The sequence below is a fragment of the Hippopotamus amphibius genome, chromosome X (genome assembly GCF_030028045.1).
Source record: "Hippopotamus amphibius kiboko isolate mHipAmp2 chromosome X, mHipAmp2.hap2, whole genome shotgun sequence".
Lineage (NCBI taxonomy): Eukaryota > Metazoa > Chordata > Mammalia > Artiodactyla > Hippopotamidae > Hippopotamus > Hippopotamus amphibius.
The window spans coordinates 35,801,840-35,825,451 of NC_080203.1; the positions used below are offsets into that span (position 1 = coordinate 35,801,840).

The following is a 23,612-nucleotide window of genomic DNA, read 5'->3' on the forward strand; positions in this document are numbered from 1 at the left end:
CTTTACTTATCAATACCAGTAGCCAGCAGGATTTGGCACATGGATGTAGTTTAGTTAGCCAACCCCTGACTTTGAGGGCTAGGAAGGGGAAACTGAGGTGTGGTTGAGGATTGATGGAGATGATTCAGTATTATCTTCAATGGTGCTGCTTGGCATTATCAGGGATAGAGCTAATTCTCTATCTATTAGGGTCAGGCTGGGAATTGAAAAAATAATCCAGGCAAACAAAAAACTTTTCTGTTTTAACTGCATAAGGTAAGCATGTTAGTAAGGATAGTTATTAGACTTTTGAAGGATATTAGTATTTGAAAGCGAAAGGAATTTAAATAACATTTCACCCAAGCCACTAAGAAAATTTCATGGTGAATTTGAACATTTGAAGCTTTATTTCATTAGGTACTGAGATCCTCTATTTTCAATAGGAATCAAAGGTCTGTAATTCAAATGAACACAACAAACTCATATACATGTATCCTTCACTTTACACAAAGTTCTTGATCAGGCTGAGGAAGTTCCCTTCTATTTCTAGTTTGCTGTTTTTATTACAACAGGGGGTTGGATTTTGTCAAATGCTTTTTTGAGTCTATTAAGGTTGAACCAAAACCAACTTTCCTTTTTTTTTTTTTTTTTTTCATGCAGGAAGCTTTATTGTTTCCATTTGGTCCAAGGCTTGGGGGAGGGCTCCAGGGTGGTTAAAAAGCTGCCTAGTGGCTGATGAGAGGGACTTCAGAGAGAAGCCCTGACACCAGGGGGGCTCCTCAAAGACTGCTGGGCTCCAGAGGCTCCTAGTCATGCTTGAGGGTGAGCCTTTCAAAAAGATACTCACCCAGCCCTGCCTGGGGCCCAGCTAGCCTGTGGAGGTTAGCCAGGTGGTCGCCATCTTCTTGATGAGTTTCAACAGCTCCTCCAGGAAGCAGCTCTCCAGGAAGTTACAGGGATGGGGATCCGCCCGGGGAAGAACCCAGGGCATGAAGGTCCACAAGGGCCTTGCTCAGGCTCTGCTCCATGAGAATGGTGGCTTCCATAGCATCCTGGGTTTTACCCCCATTCATCTTGGGACGGCTTCTGCACTTCCTGGAAGAGGACGCGGCTGCCACATTGGTTTTGCATCTTTAAGAGACGCTGGATTCCCTCATGCTTCTCCTTGGCCAATTCGCAGAAAAAGTGGCTCATGCCATCCAGAGCCACATCCTCGCAGTGGAAATAAAAGCCCAGAGAGAGGTATGTGTGGGAGGCCCACAGATGCATGTCAACTGGGCCATTAACGGTGGCCTCCACCTCAGTGGAATAATTCTGAGGAATCTGGGAGCTCATGGTTGATTGGTAATGTTGTGGTCCGAGCACAGGTTGGAAAAGAATTTCCAGACACAAAGTATTTCAGAAGAGAGTGAGTTTATTGAGAACAGAGAGCAGAGTTTATTAGGGGCGCTGTAAAGACAGTGTGCCAACTTCCTGGCAGCCAGGTAGAGTCGACCTCCTTCATAGGCTTGCAGCCAATTTTTATAGCCTCAAAACAATGAAATTTCCTGCTGGAAGGGTGGCCTTAGGTGATTGGTCAGGTTGCTATATGGTGAATATTTTACCTAATATGGAGTCGGGGGCTCTCTGATCTAGGTCAGGAGAGCCCATGACGACAGTTGCTATAGGACTCAGTCCAGGGATTCTTTTGTTCTGTGTCCTTGATATAGGGCTCCACAGGTAATTAGGAGGTAAGCTCAAAAAATAGTGTTGGCTGGTCCTGGAGGTCAAGGATAGCTGAGTGGCTGATTCCGAAGGTTGCAACTAGAAAAAAGGTTGGAGGGTGGTCGGAGGCTGGAGCAAGGGGTGTCCCTGGGTCTCTTCCATCCAAACACTGTTAAATGCAAAAGACAGATCCACAGAACCATCCAAGCGCACTGCCCCAACTTTGCATTTCTGGGATAATACCCATTTTATTGGTGTCCAAGTTTTTCATATATTTGCTAGGATTTTGTTGAGGATATTTGCATCTATATTCATGCAGGACATTGATCTATAGTGTTTTTTTTTCCTTGTGCTATTTTTGTCTGGTTTTGGTGTCAGGGTAATATCAGTCTCATAAAAAGGGTAGGAAAGTATTCCTCCTTTTTTAATTTTTGAAAAAATTTTTGAAGAATTGGTTTTAATTTTTCCAGGGGAGCACCAGACATGTCAAATAATGACAATTCTCTGGAAATGAGGCTCTGAAGGAGTGTGCTAACTCTGTCCCCTCTGAAAATGCTACAGAGACTGCTGTTCCTACCAAAATTCAGTCATTTTTCTTGAATAAACATTCCCTGGATTGCTTCAAGCTTTTAGGTAACTTCCAGAACCCTGAATTAGTTGATTCGGACAATTTTTGTAAAATTTCTTGTTGTTTTTAAGGAAGAGAGAATTTTGGAAGGACTAAAGACTGATATCCACATGTAATTTTTGTGTTATAAACACATCGTAAAATTTTATAATCTCACACAGTTTAGAAATTGTAGAAAATTTTGCACTCTGAGATCATATTACTAATCTAGACCAGCGGTCCCCGACGTTTTTGGCACCAGGGACTGGTTTTGTGGACAATAAGTTTTCCATGGACAGGGGTGGGGGGGATTAGGTGGTAATGCAAATGATGGGGATTGTTCAGGCGGTAATGCAAATGATGGGGGGATGGTTTAGGCCATAATGAGAGCGCTGGGGAGTGGCAGATGAAGCTCTGCTCACCTGCCTGCTGCTCACCTCCTGCTGTGCAGCTCCCTTCCTTACAGGCTGCAGGCAGGTACCTGTCCGTGGCCCGGGGGTTGGGAACACTTGATATGGAGAACGGAAATGGTGATTTCGAATAGAAGTATGAGTGAGAATAGGGAAACATCATGTTCATATTCATTTCCCAGTGTCTAGGGGATGCATTATACACTGTTTTTCTAAATAAACATATAGGTATATTTTGTAATACAGTATTTTAACATGTGTCTCAAATATTTTCAGTCATTGCTTTATCTTGTAATTTTGCTTATGTTTGTTTCTTGCTGCAATTATTTTATCCCAGTCTACTTTACATTTAAAAAAATTTTATTGGAATATAGTTGATTTACAATGTTGTGTTAGTTTCAGATGTACAGCAAAGTGATTCAGTTATGCATATGCATACATTCATTCTTTTTCAGATTCTTTTCTCATATAGGTTATCACAGAATATTGAGTAGAGTTCCCTGTGCTACACAGTAGGTCCTTGTTGGTTATCTATCTTATATATAGTAGTGTGTGTATGTTAATCCCAAGCTCCTGATTTATCCCTCCCCTCCATGTGCCCCTTTGGTAGCCATAAGTTTGTTTTCAATATCTGTAAGTCTGTTTCTGTTTTATAAATAAATTCATTTGTATTATTTTTAAAACTAGATTCCACATATGAGTGATATCATATGATATTTGTCTTTCTCTATCTGACTTAGTATGATCATCTCTAGGTCCATTCATGTTGCTGCAAATGGCATTATTTTGTTCTTTCTTATGGCTGAGTAATATTCCATTGTGTGTGTATATATATATATGTGTGTGTGTGTGTGTGTGTGTGTATATATATATATATATATGCCACATCTTCTTTATCCATTCCTCTGGCAAAGGACATTTAGGTTGCTTACATGTCTTGGCTATTGTAAATAGTGCTGCCTTGAATATTGGGGTGCATGTATCTTTTCAGTTTATGGTTTTCTCTGGATATCTGCCCAGGCTTGGGATTGCTGGATCATATGATAGTTCTATTTTTAGTTTTCAAAGGAACCTCCATACTGTTCTCCATAATGGTTGTACCAATTTACATTCCCACCAATAGTGTAGGGGAGTTCCCTTTTCTCCACACCCTCTCTAGCATTTATTGTTTGTAGGCTTTTTGATGATGGCCATTCTGACCGGTGTGAGGTGATACCTCATTGTAGTTTTGATTTGCATTTCTCTGATAATTAGTGATGTTCCACTTTACAAAAACAAATATTGCCATAGTCAGAAAGGTTATATTTTTATGTAGCCAAATCTCTCAGTCTTCTCATTTGTATAATCACCTATGGTTTCTTCATCTTAGATGTTAGGTAAATATCCAATAGTTGGCTAAATATGCTTTTCAATTTCTTCTTGTTTTTACTTGGGTAGGTTTTAAATAGTCAACTTTTTAATCTTCCTAGAATTTATTTTCGTGTGTGAAATGAGGTGAGAATCTAAATTTATCTAACATGTTTTCTTTTATCATTGATTTTGATGTCTCATTTATCATAAATAGTATGACCTATTGCTGTACTTTTAACTTTTTAAAAAATGTTTTTATATGTTTAATCCTACATCCATACATTATTATTATAATGCTGGCTGTTGACTTAGAATATATTAAGAAATGACTTTTCTATTTCCATCTTTGAAAAGTGTTTATTAGAAATATGCAATGAAGTTTATTAAATGATTTTCAGCCTCTACCAGGATGAACTATAGTTTATTGTGTTTAACCTACTGCAATGCCATATTTATATATTTCATAATATGTTTAAAAATCCTTAAATTCATTAGATAAAAAGAAACTGGCATTAGTTAGGTATATTTTTTTCCAGGAAGCTTTATAGATTATATCATTTATGCATCACCGTAAGCTTATAAATTAGTTACAGATCAAAGCCAAAAACCCCTGAGGTTTGGTGATGTTAACACTCAAAGTGATACAGTTGATAATTTGGATTTGAGTACGTGTATCAAAAGTCACGATTTCACCCTAATTCAATTTGTATTGTGTTTCATTGAGAATTTTTCTATATTAACAACTAGGAATTCACTGTATAATGGAGAGACAAACATGCAAACAAAAATTTCTGTACAATGAGTTAAGTGCCATGACAGAGGTAGTGCACATGATATTCTGGAAATACTGAGTATGATAAACTTAACTCTCCCCAGGTTTATAAGATAAGGCTTCTCAGAGATGGCTAGAAAGGGAAGAAAGTAAAGTTTTGAGGAAGCAAGAGAGTTGGACAAAAAGTCAAGGAAATCAGCAATGATGTCATAGAATACAATATTTGTGAATGAAGGAGTTAAAGAGCTGGAAGGAAGAACTTTATTTTGAGATGTAGGAAGTTGATTACAGAAATAGACCTGTCCTTAATTTTTGTCAAATTATGAAAGTAGCCATAAAAATCACGTGGCTCTGTGAATTTCTAGGAAGGTTGTGCTTAAAAAAATGTTTATTTTCACATTATTTAGCATATACGCCAATGATATAGTATTCTCTGCTTTCTCTAATGCCAAATTTTTAGATTAATGCAGATTTTCTAGTCTTCCAGCTTCTCTTGTCATATCAGGAAGTTGGAAAGCAAGGTTGAGAGTGAGCCAAGATCTCCTTTTACCACTTTTCCATCCTAACCGAGGAGAGAGGACTTAGGTTGAACTTGTGAAAAAAGCAATGTCAGGAATGACTGAGACGTGCCCTGAGGACCTCTGTGTTCACTGCTTGTGCTGAACTTTTGCTGAACTGTATAAAATAAACCTGCTGAATAGTTGCTGAGTTGCCAAAAGGAAGGAAAAATGCTGAGAACTGTACTTTTCTGAACTAGAGAAAACATACTTTTCCGTAGTAATAGATGAGATATGCTCAATAACTCAATTGTATTTATAGAACAGATTTATCCTCCAATTCAAATTCTTGGGAAACAACTTGTGAAAGCCTGCATAAGCTTCCCACTTTTTCCCATAAAAACTCCTATCCACTTCCTCTGATGGGACACTATTCTGTGTTCCTCCGGAATCTGTGATCCCATAATACAATTCTAAGAGCCCAAATAAACTGCCTTTTGGCCTCTTTATAGTTTGTGATTCTTTGGGTTGACAAACTTTAGTATTGTTTCTCATTCTAGTCACATCATTGTAGTTTTTATAAACATTTAAAAGTTCTACCATGCATCCAATACTCCTTATTAATTTCTGGCAGGGTTATAGATTTCTTTTTGTTCAATTTTATAGGACTTGTGTGAAATGCTAAGACCAGTCTCCAGCATTTTTACATAGTCTGTTACTTTAAGGTATTTTAAGGTGAAAGGTATTCTTTTAGTTTTAGCTTAGGGTTGAGGAAAAGTATCAAGGAGAAAGGTGGGCCTAATTGCCTGATGTAGAATATCTTTTTCAAGTCACCATCAGAATATCTCTTTAGCCCTCCTAAACATTACGAAATGAGTTTGAAAGAAGATAGAATGGAAATTTATGGTCAAATAGCCCCAGATAGGGCAGTGCTATCAAGTAGAAGCAGATAAAAATGAAAGACTTGCAGAAAAAGCACTCTACTAGTTAACACAGTCATCCCTTGATACTGGGGGTGGGGTTCAGATTGGTTCCAGAACTCTGGACAGATGCTCAAGTCCCTTACATAAAATGGTGTAGTATTTGCATATAACCCTCCTGTATGAGTAAATCATCTCTAGTTTACTTACATAACACCTAATACAATATAAATGCTATGTAAATAGTTATAAATACAATTTAATTGCTACGTAACTAGTTGCTGTTGTGTGGGAAATTCAAGTTTTGCTTTTTGGAATTGTCTGGAATTTTTTTTTTTTTTAATATTTTTGATCTGTGGTTGGTTGAATCTGCAGATGAAGAACCCGCAGATACAAAGGGCTGACTGTATTTTCTGGAAAACCTGGCAAGAATAAGTAAAACTTTATTTTAGTTAGGGAAAGAAAACAGAATACTATTATATAATTTTCTTTGTGGAACTTGATGAATACAAGATTTCTTTCAGCCAATAATTTGAACAATGCACGGCTCCATTTTGGATGAGGAGCATTTATGTTCTGTTATGATATTGCCATGGTATTAATACCTGCATAACATTTTAGATGTTGATTACTGAATATTACCGTATATTTTTAGTACTTAAGTCACATTTTAACTTCCTGCTAATTAATCATATAAAATGGTCTGTTGTCCTACAAATTTGTAGCACTGGCTAGGTACACATTAAGTACAGTTTTAGGTTCCACGACTTCACAGGAAAGTCACTGAGATCATTACATGCATTATAAAAATAAATCTAGGATTTCATTAAATAGTTAATTTTCCTTAGCTTTCTAAGAAATGCAACGTTAGTTATGGTTTACAAATGTTCTTGCCCAGATATTTCCTCATCCCATCAAGTATAAAAAAAACCTGAGTAAAGAGGTCCCACCTGTGTCATGAAGAATTATTTCTCTGACATCTAATATCTTGCTTTTTACTCCAATCCCACCTCCAGCCATTTTTCCACTTTCATTTTCCCATACCATTGTCCATTTTGACTCTTTTGCCTAGAATGACATCTGTAAAATATCACTTCTTCAGATCCTTTTCCTAGTCCACTAGGCAAACTCCTACACATAATTAAAGACCCAGCTGAGATAGTACTTCATTTGGGAAGCCCTTTCTAAAACTGCAGAGTTTAGTAGTTTAGTTTAGTTTTAGCAATTAATACACAGAGTTAATTATTCCTTGCTATATCTTCCCATGGTACCCTGAGTATATCTGTATCTTAGTATCTATATTTTGCAGTATTTTTCTTTTTATCTTTTTGATATACTGTAAACTTCTTGAAGTTACAGTCGGCCTTAGTACTCTGTAATGTTTCACAATAACATGGATATCAGTCTCTATGCATTCTATGATGTCACAATTCCCAATTATTGACATGATAAGCCCAACCCAGATTCTGGACCAATGAGAGACAGACCTAGTAGTGTACTGGGAGCTCTTAACAACCAGCTCTTGGCCTCTGTGGCCAGGCTGCTTAGCAGCTGGTCTCACTGCATAAGTTCCTGGTACCTAAGTTTTCCAACATTCTTGCTATAGAAAAAGATGTTTGGTAGAGAGATAACTTGTCATTCTGGAATGATATAGCTTGCGTGGAAGCAGAATATCTACTTTTGGTCTTCCATATCTCATCTCAGGTCTACATTCCTCTGCATTAAAATCTTCTCCTGTGTTCTATCTTTGCTCAGGACTGAATATCAAGACTAGCAAAAACACCTGAAATTACATCACTACCAGCACAAAAAGCTTCCTCGGACTGTCCAGATACTCCATGTTTGAACTGTAATTTGGTACTTCAGACTTGTGAATTTGGATTCAATCTGATGAACCAGTCTCCAGGATGGGGATAGCATTTTTTTTGCTCGACTATTTTATCCTACCCTGGAAGAAATTTATGAAGGTATTAATGGGCCTCCTCCACCAACTTGTCACCAAGAGTTTCCAAATCCTCACTTCTTGAGTCTGTTCCTGACATTATTTAATCATTGAGGGTGTAGTTTTAAATGTTTGCATGCATTAATAAAGGATATTGTGAAATATATTTTGGATGCATATGATAGATTTGGGGTAGATTTTCATCTATGGGGTGGCATGATTATTTTTATGAGTGCAAAGAATTTAATTAGATGAAACTATAAAGACCTTTTTGACTTCATAAGTCTGCAGTATGTTTAAATAAAAATTAATCATAAACAAATACCAAAGGATATTTTGTCTGGTAAAAATATTCAAATACTTGTTATATTATTTGATGTTTTTTAGTTTTATTTAACAAAATGCCTACTATTTACCATAATAATTCAATTTATAAGCTGGTATTACTCAGGAAGATTGGAAATTAGTATCAGCTACTTCAATTCACTATCAGGTTATTTGGGCTTAATAAGATGGCATTTTCATCATTCTCTTTAAACATTCTGGATCTGTCTTAGCTACTGGAGAATGTCTTCATAGAATATGGCCCAGTTTTCATAATGTAGGTTTGTTAAGTGTATAACCATATAACAGATGGGGAACAAAATTGGGGTAACCAAGGAAGGAGTCACAGAGTTTTGGGGTGGCTACCACTCTAGATAGTGCTTTCTACAGAAAATCGGTTTAGGTGAGTAAATATCCATTCACAGAATAGTAAGGGGCAAAGGAAAGGTAGTGGGACTAAAAATATCTCAGAAATTGTGGCTGCATAGAGATAGTAGGAAAAAAAAAGTGACCCTAGGAAGAAATGGTTATTTTACCATGAGGAACCTTGAATGTTTGGAGCATGAACGGGTGGTTGTTAATAAATGACTAGTGAAGGCACATGCTGGGAGCAAGTAGTAGCTTGCCAGAAAGCAAAAATGTTCCCATGAAGAAGCTTCCTGCAATAACTCCTCTCCAATCTTCTAGTCAAACTATGCATTTAGAAATATAGTGACACAAAACAGTTAGCCTTGATAGGCAAACTGTAGATTTAATATGCTAATATATTTCTCAGTGAATTAAATCTTTGTAATGAGTGCCTGCAATGGGAATGTTATCATGACTCTTGTTTTTTCCATAAGGCAGATATTGTCATGATTAAAGTGATGAGAAATATCATGTAAAGAGGAAACACGTGAGGGTGTCCCCAATATGAACTTTCCATATATATGTGTATATATATATATATATATACACATATATATATAGGTTCTTTGGATATTTTAATATATCTCTATTGTCATTGTACTACTTAATTATCTTTTGTTATTCAAAGACTTTAAAGGATTCTATAAACATTAGCATATTAATCTTCTAAAAAATATGTAGAGTGGGGTCTGGGGAAAATTATGAAAAGAAGAAATTGGGCCTTGGGCACTTTCATTACTTTCAAACCTCTTTCTCCCATTAATAGCACCTATATTTTAACTAAGCAATTTGAATTAAAATTAGATTTCTATGATTGGAATTGTAGGGAAGGCAAAGCGATAGGGAAAAATTTTGGCTGGTGTGGAAGGACAAAGCAACTTTAGCAGTGTCCCTCAAATCACACCTGATAAGAGGCTTACTCTGAAGTTCTAAGAATTCCGAGAACACACTTAGCCATTCTATCTATGACACAATCAGTTTGTTAGTCTAACTATGTCACATTGTGTCTGTTACTGATTAATATTCAATATGCTATACTATAAAATATTTTTATAAATTGGTTTTTAAAAACAGAAACTATAAATTTTAGCTTCACTTTGGGGTGAAGTGTAGGAATTTTTCTTTTCTTTTTTAATGTGGTGAAAGTCTTGCTTCAAAATTGAAGTTAAAGACATGAAATGACATAAAAAAAAAGGTGTTGAGACAGGTACAGGGTTGAAAATAGTGGACGGATGGTGAAACCATATCACAAGAGAAGGCCCTGAGCCCTGGTTAAAGAGGCAACAAAGATTAATCAGGAAATGAAGCTGTTACATCTACAGCTTGAGGAACAGATGAATCATATGTTAACGTTTGAAAACAGGCAGGGGGAATAAAGGGGAAAAAGGCAGGAAGAAATGACTGGAAAGTAAAGTGGAGCAATCGTGGCACCCCATGGGACTCACCAGGATAAACAGGAAAAGTCTCCGTTAACCCATTGGTGAATCCCAGTTCTTGTCCTGCCTGCTTCCCTCAGATTAAATGTACTATTTGGCTACATTCCTAACTTTCAACCTTTATATTTTGTTCCCTGGATGCTGATCAGCTTCCTTTTTCTTTGGCATGGCTTTTTCACAAACAGATAAGCTTTCCTCTTGGCATAAAAATATTCATAGGATCTGAAGACAAAGGGTTCAGAGTGTAGAAAAAGCTTGTGGCCTGGATTTTAGATTTGGGTGTCATCAGTAGATGGCAGCTGAGAATATGAACGTAGATGTGTTGCCCAGGGAAAGAATGTAGGGGAAGCAGGCACCAGGCCAAAGACTTTGATAGCTTTTTGAATTACTTTTTACCTGAAATTATGGTACTGCAACAAGTCCCTAGAAATACCAGTTGATTTTCTGCTTCTAAAATGTAGATTACAAAAGCTTCCTTTTGATCACTTTAATGTCTCTTGGATGTTGCAAAGTTTTACGAAAACAGAAAGCAATTACATACAATTTTAACATTACATCATATTAGCAGCAATTATTTCTTAATGATTTTAATTCTTATCTTAACAATATTATATAAAATAAAAACATACTATTCTTAGATTCGGCAACATTTAATTGCTAGTTCAACATTGTACAACCCCTACTCTTACACTATCGTGGAATGAACATGCACTTTGAAACTAGACAAACCTGAGTTTGGGACACAATTTCACTAGCTTAGGTGTCACCACATCCATGAAGCCATTAGCTACTTTCTTTTTCTCTTCACAATAAACTGACATAGATCTAACTTGATAATTATGCCACCGTGTATTAAAATTACCAGCTACTATGTCAGTTTCCTCCGTTACAACTCCTAACAGGCAAAGGAGTGTGTTTATTTAACACAGAGCCCAGCACATTTTGGGTGCTCCCTTTAATGTTTGAAAAGACAGATGAATAGACAACATTCAAGTGGCTTCATTTATCTTTTTGTTAGAGGAAGAATGAAAAGAGAGAGATGGTAACATTGTTTCAGCTATGTGGATAAAAAGAACCTAACCATAGTGTGTCAGTAAAATAAGACCAGAAAATGTAAAGCTAAAAGGCATTATCCTGAGCAAAACCTGATGAAGTAGGTAGGGACCCTCATGTTGAAATCTCTGATTGTCATCATGGGCTACATAATAGCTTGGTTCTGGTTAGGGAGATGGAGGAGTTTCTAGCAATTAATTTGGCTCTTTGGAAATAATGAAGCTTATTTCTGAGAAAAAGGTGAATTGTGAAACTCTGGGGCACTATCTAAGATGAATGCCCCCATTTTGTATTTAATTGGCTCATATTCCTAACAAAAGTGTCAGGATACAGCACAGAAATTCCGTGCAAAAGATCCTGACCTCACTCTATGATTTTCCATCTCTGTGTCTAATAGTATCATTAGACCAGACTTTGAAACTGGCTTCTATAGAGACTTCTATTTGCTCAAGTAAAAGAGATAGATGAGAAAGCTCATTATCTTGTATTTAGAACTTTATGCAGATCCTTAAAATCATATATGAATACATCACAGCTAGTGCTAAATATTCACTAGATAGCTTCCATAGTTCTATTGCAAAATCCCTGGTTACTAATTCCAAAATTACAATGCCTCAATTTAAAATAACTTACTAAGTGTCTCTCTCAGGAATATGGTATAAGAAGTTTCACAAATGGACCTTTTTGGAATAGGGAAAATTCTTTACTGTCCCTATACCTCATTGCACGACTACTTTCATCAAAGACACTTTGTGACTTAGAAAATGCATCCCAATTTAAGGAAACTGTAGTAGTCTTTTAAAATTAAGATCATTCACTTGAATAAATTTATATTTATATATATATATATATATATATATACGCATATACATATATATATATACACAACCAGGTTTTCCTGATCACAAAGTTCTTTGCACAGTTAAAACTTGTCAAAGTGGTTATAGTTGTCCACAAATGCTCAAATTCTATCAGAGAGTGGATGTTTAACTTGGTAGGAACTAACTCATACAATTTGACAAATCTAAGTGTAGTACACCTTGTTAGCATGGAGGCAAATATGTCACCACGATGGTAAAGAACAGGACAGAAAAGCTAATCTTGATTGGAGCTCATTTTACCACATCTAGACACCACATCTATCCATAGCAACAAATGATCTTGCATTCCTGTCTCTCCTAGATTCCATGTAAATTGCTTTTTCTTGGATGCATTGATGATGAACTTTAGGGAGAGCATGTATGATTCTGAGTGGAATCTACTATGATCTAGGCAGATGTTTTCAAATGCTTATTGGTTAATGTTGTATGTCTGGCCAATATAGGAAAGTCAGAGGAAAAAAATTAACACTGGAAATGACACTTGGGGAGAAAAAAATAATAAATTAGGGCTTGGTATCTGTGTTAATATGTAGGTCTGCTCTTCTCTTCTCCACTGCCTAATAAAGACAGCTGAACATTCTCAATTACCTAATAGGGAGGTAATAAGTTCTTTCACTGTTGCATTATGTTCCCCACTGCTTGATAGGCTGCCTTGAGTCCCTCTGTGACTAACATGGGCTGACACACATACAGAAAGGCCTATTGAGCCATGTCTTATAATGATGTGAGAGTTGCTTCAGTCATAAGAGGGCTAAATAAACTGCCACAAAAACTTGCTCCCATGGAATGGGTGGTCCAGTATGTATGATATGATCCAATAATACTCTGGATTAATTTCTAAGCCAGATCAGTCTCTGTCTTTACCACAAAGGCCATGACTACACTTTAAACTTCTGCCAGTAACATCTATTATTACGTAAATGTTGCCTTAGCACATGGAGCACCTTCAGTTTAATACCAGTTGCTAACATCTAGGATGTATGTTTGCTCTTTGGCATAATATATGAGAAAAATCATCACAGTCAAAAAAATATATATATATGATTAGCCAAAAACTGCCAAAAAAGTAAATGATAATGCTTAAATTCTTCACCAATCTGAAGTGTGGCCAGGACCAGTCCAATGCTATAAGTTACTTCCAGGTCATAAAATGTCCTCCAGATATGACAATGACTTGGGAAAGCTTGAGAAAATGTATTAGGGATGGGTATGTATAAAAGATGGCTGCCTCCAATCTTCCTCTACTTGAATCCAATAATCCTATAAAACATTTTTCTATAATAAAAATCAAATTCTTTCAAAAAGTTTTAATGGGAAAAATATGATATTCTATTGTCCAAACAGTAACTCCAAATTCACTTGAATTTTGAAATCAAAGCACATTGTAGCTTGACATCTACCTACCTTTTGTGGCTTACTCTAATGTTGACACACCCAGTATTCTTACCACACAGGGTTTATTTGCCCCATCGCATCATGTATTCTTATTTACCACTCATTTTTATGTCATTCCCACTGCCTACAATGTCAAGCCCTACTCCTCTGCCTGGCAAAATTCCAGTCATATTTTAAGAACTCTCTTGGCAAGCATATGGAATAGTGTTTCATACACAGTAGATCCTAAGTGAATATTAGTCATCAAATAAATGAATGAATTAGTGAATGAAACTTCTGATATATTCCTCTTGGAAGTTTGTGTATACTTACTAATTTAGCATCTATCAGATATTATCATAGTGGAATATATATAAACATGGAAATATTTATAAATGTAAAGTCCAGATATATATATATGCATTACAAAATGAGTGAGCCTAGATTTAACTTGTTGAATGAATGAATGCATCTACTGCTAAATCCGTCTATAATACTTGTTATATCTTTTCATTCAATGATTTTTTGTAGTCTATTTTTAGATATTGAAGTTAATTTTTCTGCCCATAGTGGTAGGAAAGAATATATACTAAAATTTCCAAATATCCCTCAATAAAAGAAGAAAGAATCTTTGTAATAAAATAAATCTTTTTATTCTTCAGGGAGGAGGGATTTTGAGTGACTATTTTTTTAATTAATCTATTTATTTATGTGTGTATGTATGTATGTATGTATTGGTTGCAATGGGTCTTCATTGCTGTGCGTGGGTTTTCTCTAGTTGTGGCAAGTGGGGGCTACTCTTCATTGTGGTGTGCAGGCTCCTCATTGCAGTGGCTTCTCTTGTTGTGGAGCACAGGCTCTAGGTGAGTGGGCTTCAGTAGTTGCGGCACACAGGCTTAATAATTGTGGCTCACGGGCTCTAGAGCACAGGATCAATAGTTGTGGCACACGGGCTTAGTTGCTCCGCTGCGTGTGGGATCTTCCCAGACCAGGGATCCAACCCGTGTCCCCTGCATTGGCAGGTGGATTCTTAACCACTGCACCACCTAGGAAGTCCCTTGAGTGACTATTGAACTTATGGCTCATGCTAACCATTTGTAACTCACAAGTGGTGATATAAATCATGCTAACAAATGCCAAAGAATGCATAATGTTGTGATTTGCCTTAATACAATTTTATTATTCTGAGTGGCATTCCTTACTAGAGAGCTGTGCAGAGACTATTTATCTGAAAAATATCACCTTTTTTTATTGAAGTATCATTGATTTACAATGTTGTGTTAGTTTCTGGTGTTCAGCAAAGTGATTCAGATATGTATGTACATATATATATGAGTACATATATATATATATCCTTTTTCAGATTCTTTTGCATTATAGGTTATTACAAGATGTTGAGTATAGTTCTCTGTGCTATGCAGTAGGACCTTGTTATTTATTTTATATATAGTATTTTGTATCTGCTAATCTCAAACTCCTGCTTTATACCTCTCCCCCTCTCCTCCCTGATTCTCCTTTGGTGACTGTAAGTTTGTTTTCCATGTCTGTATTGTAAATAAGTTTCTGTGTTGTAAATAAGTTCCTTTGTATCATTTCTTAGATTCCACATATAAGTGCTATCATATGATATTTGTCTTTGTCTGGCACTTCACTTAGTATGATATTCTCTAGGTCCATCCATGTTGCTGCAAATGGCATTATTTCATTCTTTTTTTTATGTATTGTATATATGTACCACATCTTCTTTATCCAAGAATGTCATCTTGATGGAGAAATTAACACATTGAAACTAAAGTTTTCTAGCCCTTGAAATTCACTAATAGCGACTTTGAGATTCAAGAAAATGTTATTTGGGTTTGATATTGTCTCCATGAGTCCCTCTCTGACTGTTAACCCTTAGTCACCCCTCCCTTTTCTCACCTCACATGACACTTATTGCATATGTGTCACTTGGTCTAAACTGCTCTGCACTGTCTTTTATCTCTTTCTATAAACATCAAGGGTAGGGATCATGTCTTGTATCTCTGTGTCACTGGAGCCTAGCTACTGAAATATTCGAAGGGGAGAAGAATGCAAATAATTGGTGGGGGAGGGCGCACTCTCTCTTTCTGTCTCTCTCTGTTGTGTTTTTAATAGCAAGGATATAGTCATAAACTGGTATGGTCACAGTTTAAGTAAAATTTAGACTATATAGATAATATTGAAATTTACAATGGAGAGATAATTTTAAATATAATTCATCAATGCTATGTAGTACTAAAGACAAATAATGCTCTCCTTTTGTGGGGGGAAATACATATATACTATCTGTACTTATATACTATATATAGTATATAATACATATATTTATACACTACTATGGGCTGTTTAATTTTATGTAAATAACTCTCAAAGTACTTTATTCAATAATTAACTGTGGAACTCACAGGAGATGTTTCTTAATGTTTTCAGAGTCAAGGATTTAGAAATAAAAGGTAAATATGTACAGTGAGAAAGTTTTTTTTTTAGTACTATGATAATGCACCGTCTCTACTATGACCAACAATAACATATTACGGTTAAGCAGTGTTTTTATGTGATTACACCACAACATACTTAACTTTGAATAGAAAATATCATGGATTTTAATTGTAATCTGAAGAATATAAGCATGACTCAAAAGTTCCTTGTAGGCAACATACTACTGGCCTGACACATCAGTCAAATCCCTTAAGTTATGCATCCTTCTGTTCACATTCCCATTTAATAAAATTATAGTATGCAGTGAGGTCATTGAAGTCATTGAAGGCCCATGTTGAAATATACAAATACTAGGAAAAGTAAACAATTAGGTCATTTCCTGACATTAAAACCCCAAGCACTGTGACTTGGTCAGAATAATCTGTTCCTGGTGTAATCAAGGTGAAGTATGCTTGGGAAGCTCTAACTGCCTACAGCTTTCTTGGTTTTAAAGGACGGCAGTCTGGTTCAATAGACTCCACTGCTGGCTCTCAAACTACTTACCTTTGTGTCTAGAGTAATCAACTGCAATGAACCTTAGTTTCCAAGTCAGTAAATTGAGGGAAGCTGAAATGTTTGAATTTTAAGGTCTCTTTTAGTCCTTAGACCCTGGGTATAAACTAATAGTTGTCTTCCTAATTATCTGGGCAATATAGAGATGTCCAAACCATTCTTTTCAGGCTTATTGAAATTAACAGGGCAATGTTCATACTAACATAATTAATTTACAGCAAGAGTAACACTCAGAGCTGTTTGAAATCACATGAAGGAAGCAAATATTCTTACTGAAATTTGGCTATTTCATATATGTGATTTCCAAAGACCCCCTATCTTAGTACATGCATACCATAACATCTTGTATAGGTGACAAGTACAAGGTTAATTTTACTATTGTGTCCCAATGGGACATTGCTTGTTCCTTTTCCCTAACTGATGATGATTCAGTCCCCGTATCCCAGAAATAAATCCCTTTTCATGTACACTGTTCTGGGCTACAGCCAGATGCTCTATTTGTGAGAACAGACCTCATCTAGTCTGACTAGAGGTATTTCAGTTACACACTGTCCGCCTTGGCAAAATTTTCTTCAGTTTGATTAAGCCTTATTGCCAACTTCTCAAGTGAGAACACTTAGGGAACAATGTGCTCTTTTATAGCCATGAACACTGCTTAATCTTGATAGTACAACAATTAATTGATTCTTTAATTAATTTAAGGGTAAGAAGTAAAATCTGTAGGTACTTTTATGCCCGTGGATGGTTAATTTATATATACTGTAGCTTAGGTTAAAAACTCAAAACACAGTGTTGCCTAATCAGTGAAACTGAACTCTTAATAATCAGAAAAGCTTACATTAAATTGTCTTCACCGGAATTTACCTTAGGTCAACTGCAGGTGGATTGGAGTTAAGAGGGCCACAATTTGGCAGAAAGAATGGTAAGTGGAAAGAGAACAGGGTCAAGAGTGACATATGATTTGTGATTCCAGTGTTAACAGTTACTATCATCAGCATATCACCCTCTCTGGTTGTCAACAGAATGAAGGAAAAAAAAAAAGAATACTTGGTTGCAGATGTGGCACTCAATTCTCCACTATATCCTGATACATGGGAATGATGTCAGTGCCTCCACCAGCTGCCTCTTTGCGTCACTGCGCTTATTAAATGCTGTAAAGAGTTCAAGCTTTGGAGACAGACAGAGCTGGGCTCTGTAGTACAGCTAGACCTAGAACTTAGATCTCCTGACTTTCAATCCTGTACTCTTTATTACATCACGCTTGAGGCTGATCAATGGAAGAGAAAGGTGACTATGAAAATCCATACTGTCCCCTTACAGAAAGGTGAACGTGGGTAGTTCAGGTAATGTATGTAATGAAAAGATTATTCTTTGAAGATTATTTGAAGACTATTGATTTATAAAGTAACTTTTCCTATCAAAAGTTAATTGTCCTAAGTCCAAGAGACAATGAGAAGCCAGGGATACATAGCTTCAATATTTGGAAGTATAAAGATTAGATCAGTTAAACATCATCATCTTCCTAAGAGACTCACTGTTAATGTTTTTTTTTTTTTTTTAAATTGTGCAAAATCTCTCTCTCTCGCTCTCTGCACTGGCTGAGATGAATATATTACTGTATGGGACTTTGGTCAAGAAGATAAAAAGGCAGAATGACCCTTAGAAAATTCTTGTGATGCTGCTCTCATATGCCTGGACAATAATGGGTAGACCACAGGCCTTAGTAATAGAAACTGTCTTTCTGAAAGAAAAATCTTGATAGAGAACAGTGAGATCTTGATAGAGAACAATATCTTTGTGGGAAGGTAAGGAGTGCTATATTCTAAATTGGAGAAAGGAAAGGGTTATCATTTTCTACTCTGTATCTCTAATAAAAATGTATGTTCGTTTGAGTGATTATTTTTCAAGTTAGCTTCTAAAATGAAATTTTATAAGTATACTGGAATATCTATCCATCTGTCTGTCATATATCTTCTCACAATGAATTCCCATAAAATAGAAAATTATTTTGTCTATAAAGAACTGATATTGCCTAACTTAAGTGGTTCATTGGCTAGGATTCAGAAATCTTTTTGTTTTTGTAAAACATTTCAACGTAACGGTACTTTTGCACTTTATTTCCCTCAAACATTTAATTATACTTATGGAGATTAATGCCACTAAACATATCCATTTGATAGGAAAGCAATTGCATCTCAAATGGATTATTAAGAGAATAGAACTGGTAGAAAGAATAAGGCCTTGGAAAGACATAGAAGTAAATATTCACATTTACACCTATTGTGGAATTTTTTTTGAATATCACAAGGTCTTTGATTATCCTGAAAAAGAACAGTAGGATCTTTGTTCCTAGATATCTTGAAGAATGGGACAGAAGTCTAACTACATGTACTATATAGATATTTTTAGATTTTTTTAAACATGACTAAAGAACAAAAAAATGCAGTAATGTCCTCCATAGACCAACCAATCCATTATTGTCTATTTAGAATAAACAAAGCAATTTATTTTTTGCAAAATGTAGCACACATATAACTCAGCTTTGTTCGAAAGATACTCTAAGGGCCTACAGATAAATATAAAAATTTGGTAGGAAACAAAATCCTTAGAATACTAAACATATTATTTACAGCAGTAGTAGGTAATATGTGTTGCTTACTATGTGTCAGGCACTATTCTAGGAGTTTTATTTATTACATTGCTTAGTCCTCAACTCAGGTAAAGTACTTAACATTATCATTCCCATTTTACAGATAAGGAATCTAGGGTATATCGGAGCCATTTTCTCATCCTCCAAACTCTTGTCTAAACATAAGAGAAGACTTTCTTACTTTCTCCCCTTCTAATCAATATTGTCCTTGGTTGTGTGTGTGTTAGCAGTATTTCCCAGTTGTGGCCTCCATGCTTTTGCTAAACTCAGAGCTCACTTTTCAAGTTCTTAGAGGTCCTTGGCAATTTTCTTTTTATCTTCATATTTAAGGTAACTTCTAATTAAGATCACGAGTAATTATAGTTACTGGTAATTATTTTATTTCTGAGAAAGGCCGGTAACAGGTTAGCTTCCCCTCAGGAATCAACTGAGAAAGAATTAAATGACATTTTTAAAGGCTTTAATTTCCAAGGAGAAGCTGCAGCACTGGGAGGATTTGACTTGACACTGTGTAGCGTGTATGCCTGCAGTTAATGTGAAACACTGGGGTATTTGGTTCCTTGTAACTGTGAGTAAGAGAAAGCATGAATCATAAATCTCTTGTACAGTAACAAAATAATGACTACATTAAAATATTTGGCATTCTGCAGCACAATTAGAATATCAAACAGTTTTCCATTTTGATGACCACAAAAGGGTAATGGTTTCAAGATCTTTCCTTCAAAACTCTCCCTAGGCCAAAAGTCTGAAGGAAATTATTTTCTTCTGAGCTGGTGTCACTAAGGGGGAGGTCTCAGCTTTCTTGAGAACTGCAGGTTTTCTAATGGTTCGAAAAATAGACCAGAGCAAGTGTACTTTGAGGAGACTGACATTAATAATGTCATTTCTTCCCCAGACATAAGTTAAAATAGGAAGACAAAAACTTAAATTTGAGATATAATAACAAATTTCCCAAAATGTCTCTGACACTGTCCTAATCTATACATGATTTCATCTGAATTGGGAAGGTTATATTGATGAAACATAAAACCTTATTAGAATCTGAAATTTATCTAGTTAATAAAATTTTACAGCTGATCTGGAGGTAGGGGTAAGGGGATGGAGGGGCAGAGACAGGGAATACCTTAGTTTCTCCTAGTTTTGTTAATACTATTGGATGAACAATGCAGGACTATTCCCTGAACTTCAACAGAATGTTGACATTCTCCTAAACACAAAATATATTGGGTTGGCCAAAAAATGCCTTCAGTTTTTTTTTTTCCAAATAAATTTATTTATTTATTTATTTATTTATTTATTTATTTATTTATTTTATTGGCTGTGTTGGGTCTTTTTTGCTCTGCACAGGCTTTCTTTAGTTGCCGTGAGTGGGGGCTACTCTTCATTGTGGTGCACAGGCTCCTCATTGCCGTGGCTTCTCTTGTTGTGGAGCACAGCCTCTAGGCACGTGGGCTTCAGTAGTTGCAGCACATGGGCTCAATAGTTGTGGCTCACGGGCTCTAGAGCACAGGCTCAACAGTTGTGGCTCATGGGCTCTAAAGCGCAGGCTCAATAGTTGTGGTGCACGGGCTTAGTTGCTCTGCGGCATGTGGGATCTTCCCGGAGCAGGGATTGAACCCATGTCCCCTGCATTGGCAGGCAGATTCTTAACCACTGCACCACCTAGGAAGCCCCTTCAGTTTTTAAATAAAAATAGAAGACACATTTTTCATTTTCACCAAGAGCTTTATTGAACAACGTGTTCACCCTTTTGTTCCACTATCTCCTGCCACTTTTCAGGCAACTTCATAATTCCATCTTCCCCAAACTTTTTATCATTTTGAGCAAATAACTGTTCCAGCTGCCTTTTACAGTATTCCAGGGAATTGAAATTTTTCCATTAAGAGAATTTTGTAAAGACCGAAATAAATGGAAATCCAAAGGTACAATGTTTGGTGAATACGGTGGATGAATCAGAACTTCCCAGCCAAGCTGTAACAGTTTTTGCCTGGTTATCAAAGAAACACGTGGTCTTGAGTTATCCTGATGGAAGATTATGCATTCTCTGTTGACTAATTCTGGACGCTTTTCTTCAAGTGCTGCTTTCAGTTGGTCCAATTGGGAGCAGTACTTGTTGGAATTAATCGTTTGGTTTTCCAGAAGGAGCTCATAATAGAGGACTTACTTCCAATCCCACCATATACACAATATCACTTTCTTTGGATGAAGACTGGCCTTTGGTGTGGTTGTTGGTGGTTCATTTTGCTTGCCCCATGATCTCTTCCATTGTACGTTATAGTACAGTATCCACTTTTCATCACTGGTCACAATTAGTTTTAGAAATGGAACGTTTTCATTATGTTTCAGTAGTGAATCGCTTTTGGAAACATGGTCAAGAAATTTTTTTTCTGCTTAAGTTATGTGGAACCCAAACATCAAAGCTATTAACATAACCAAGCTGGTGCAAATGATTTTTAATGCTTGATTTGGATATTTTGAGTATGTCGGCTGTCTCCCATGTGGTATAACATTGATTGTTCTCAATTAATGTCTCAATTTGATTGCTGTCAACTTCAACTGGTCTACCTGACCATGGAGCATCGTCCAGCGAGAAATCTCCAATGCAAAACTTTGCAAACCACTTTTGACACATTCGATCAGTCACAGCACCTTCTCTATACACTGCACAAAGCTGTTTTTTGTATTTCAGTTGTGTTTTTACCTTTCTTGAAATAATAAAGCATACTATGCCAAAAATGTTGCTTTTTTTCTTCCATCTTCAATATTAAAATGGCTACACAAAAATTCACCAATTTTGATGTCTTTTTTTAAATGCACACTCACATGACAGCTTTCACATACAATCTAACAAAATTGTTTCGAATGAAGTTAAAGACAACTAAGTGCTACTAGAGTCATCTTACAGAAAAAAATTGAGCAAGCATTTTGGCCAACCCAATATAAAAAAATGAATTTCCTCATTGTTGTAGGGAATATTTTGGGATTTTAAAATTTAGCCTTGATGTGTTTATTTCTGCATGAAAAGAAAACCCTAGCTTTGAATTATTAGAACAGGGTACATTTTTTAGACCAAAATTACATGGCCATTATAGCTTTCTTTTTCCAGATTATTGAATTTAATTCAATCTCTTATGTTTAAGACAAGTTGTCTTAAGCATTTGTGAGCTTTTAATTCATTTTTTTCATACCCAACAGAGATGTTTCTGGTCTGTGAAATCATAAAGACTTTCTTGTGACCAAATTTTTCATGACTTGCTTGTCATCTTCCTTTATCTTCTGCTGTCTTCTTAAAACCTTGAACTCTAATTCTGAGAGAAATTTCTCTGTGTGTATAAATCGATGCATTATGTTTTCTTATTTGCTTCCATGAAATTTTGGAAGGATCTTTCAAACTTGGTGGGTTTTTGTTGTGTAGACTCCTCTGGTGGACCACGTCCAGGGACAGATGGCTTACCCTCATTCGGGGTATAGGGTAGCCCAGAAAAAGATTCTTATGGGTTTTTAAATTAGGAAAGACTGTTGCCCAGAAGAGGGTGACTAGTACAAATGTATGCCATAGACTGTATTTCTTGGCAGATGTTCAACAGTTGTAATTGCTTCCGTCATTTCTATTCCCCATGATTAGTCAGATTGTTTTGCCCCACAGTCACTTAGCAAAATGAAAACCAGAATAAAGAATCAACCACAGCCCTTTAGCAATGAGGGCTTTTAGAGGAAAAGAGCAAAGGAAACTTTTTTTTTCACCGATAAACCACAGCTTAGAAAATAATTTTTGGTGAGAAAGCTAGGGAGAAGTAGGCTGATACACTGAACAAGGTGATTTCAGGCCAACTAGGCTTAGAACTTAGGAGAACTATGAGGCTGAACCATATGAATTTGCTAATACTCATCTCTGACTTACAAAAATGTCAGTTTCATATAGTTCAACCTAATAGTATTCATTTCCTACAAAAATTTAACAGAGGCAATGTAGTATAATAGCTAAAGACTTCAGGATTAGATTGCTTGGATGCAAACCCCAACTCTGTCACTTAAAATCTGTGTGATTTGGGGTAAATAGCTACAGGTCTTTGTACCTAAGCTTCCTTATCTGTATAGTACTTGGTTATATTACCAAAGGCAGCAACTTAAGTATCCATTTTACTGTTGCTTATACAATTTAGTTGCTTTTAGTTTGGGGTAATTACAAACAATACTGCTACAAATAGTTCTTTTACACATATCTTGGTGCTCAGGAGTAAGCCTTTCTCTATACTATATACCCAGCAATGGAACTTCTGGATGATAGGGTAC

The 23,612-nt window shown here is 36.1% G+C and overlaps 1 protein-coding gene and 1 pseudogene across 1 annotated transcript in view; both read right to left on the reverse strand.

The window, feature by feature from the left end:
• HTR2C (5-hydroxytryptamine receptor 2C) overlaps positions 1 to 23,612 on the reverse strand; it is a 126,698-nt gene that overhangs the window by 74,096 nt on the left and 28,990 nt on the right. The gene's annotated exons all lie outside the window — the stretch shown is intronic.
• Positions 786 to 1,314, reverse strand: LOC130841821 (ferritin light chain-like; annotated as a pseudogene).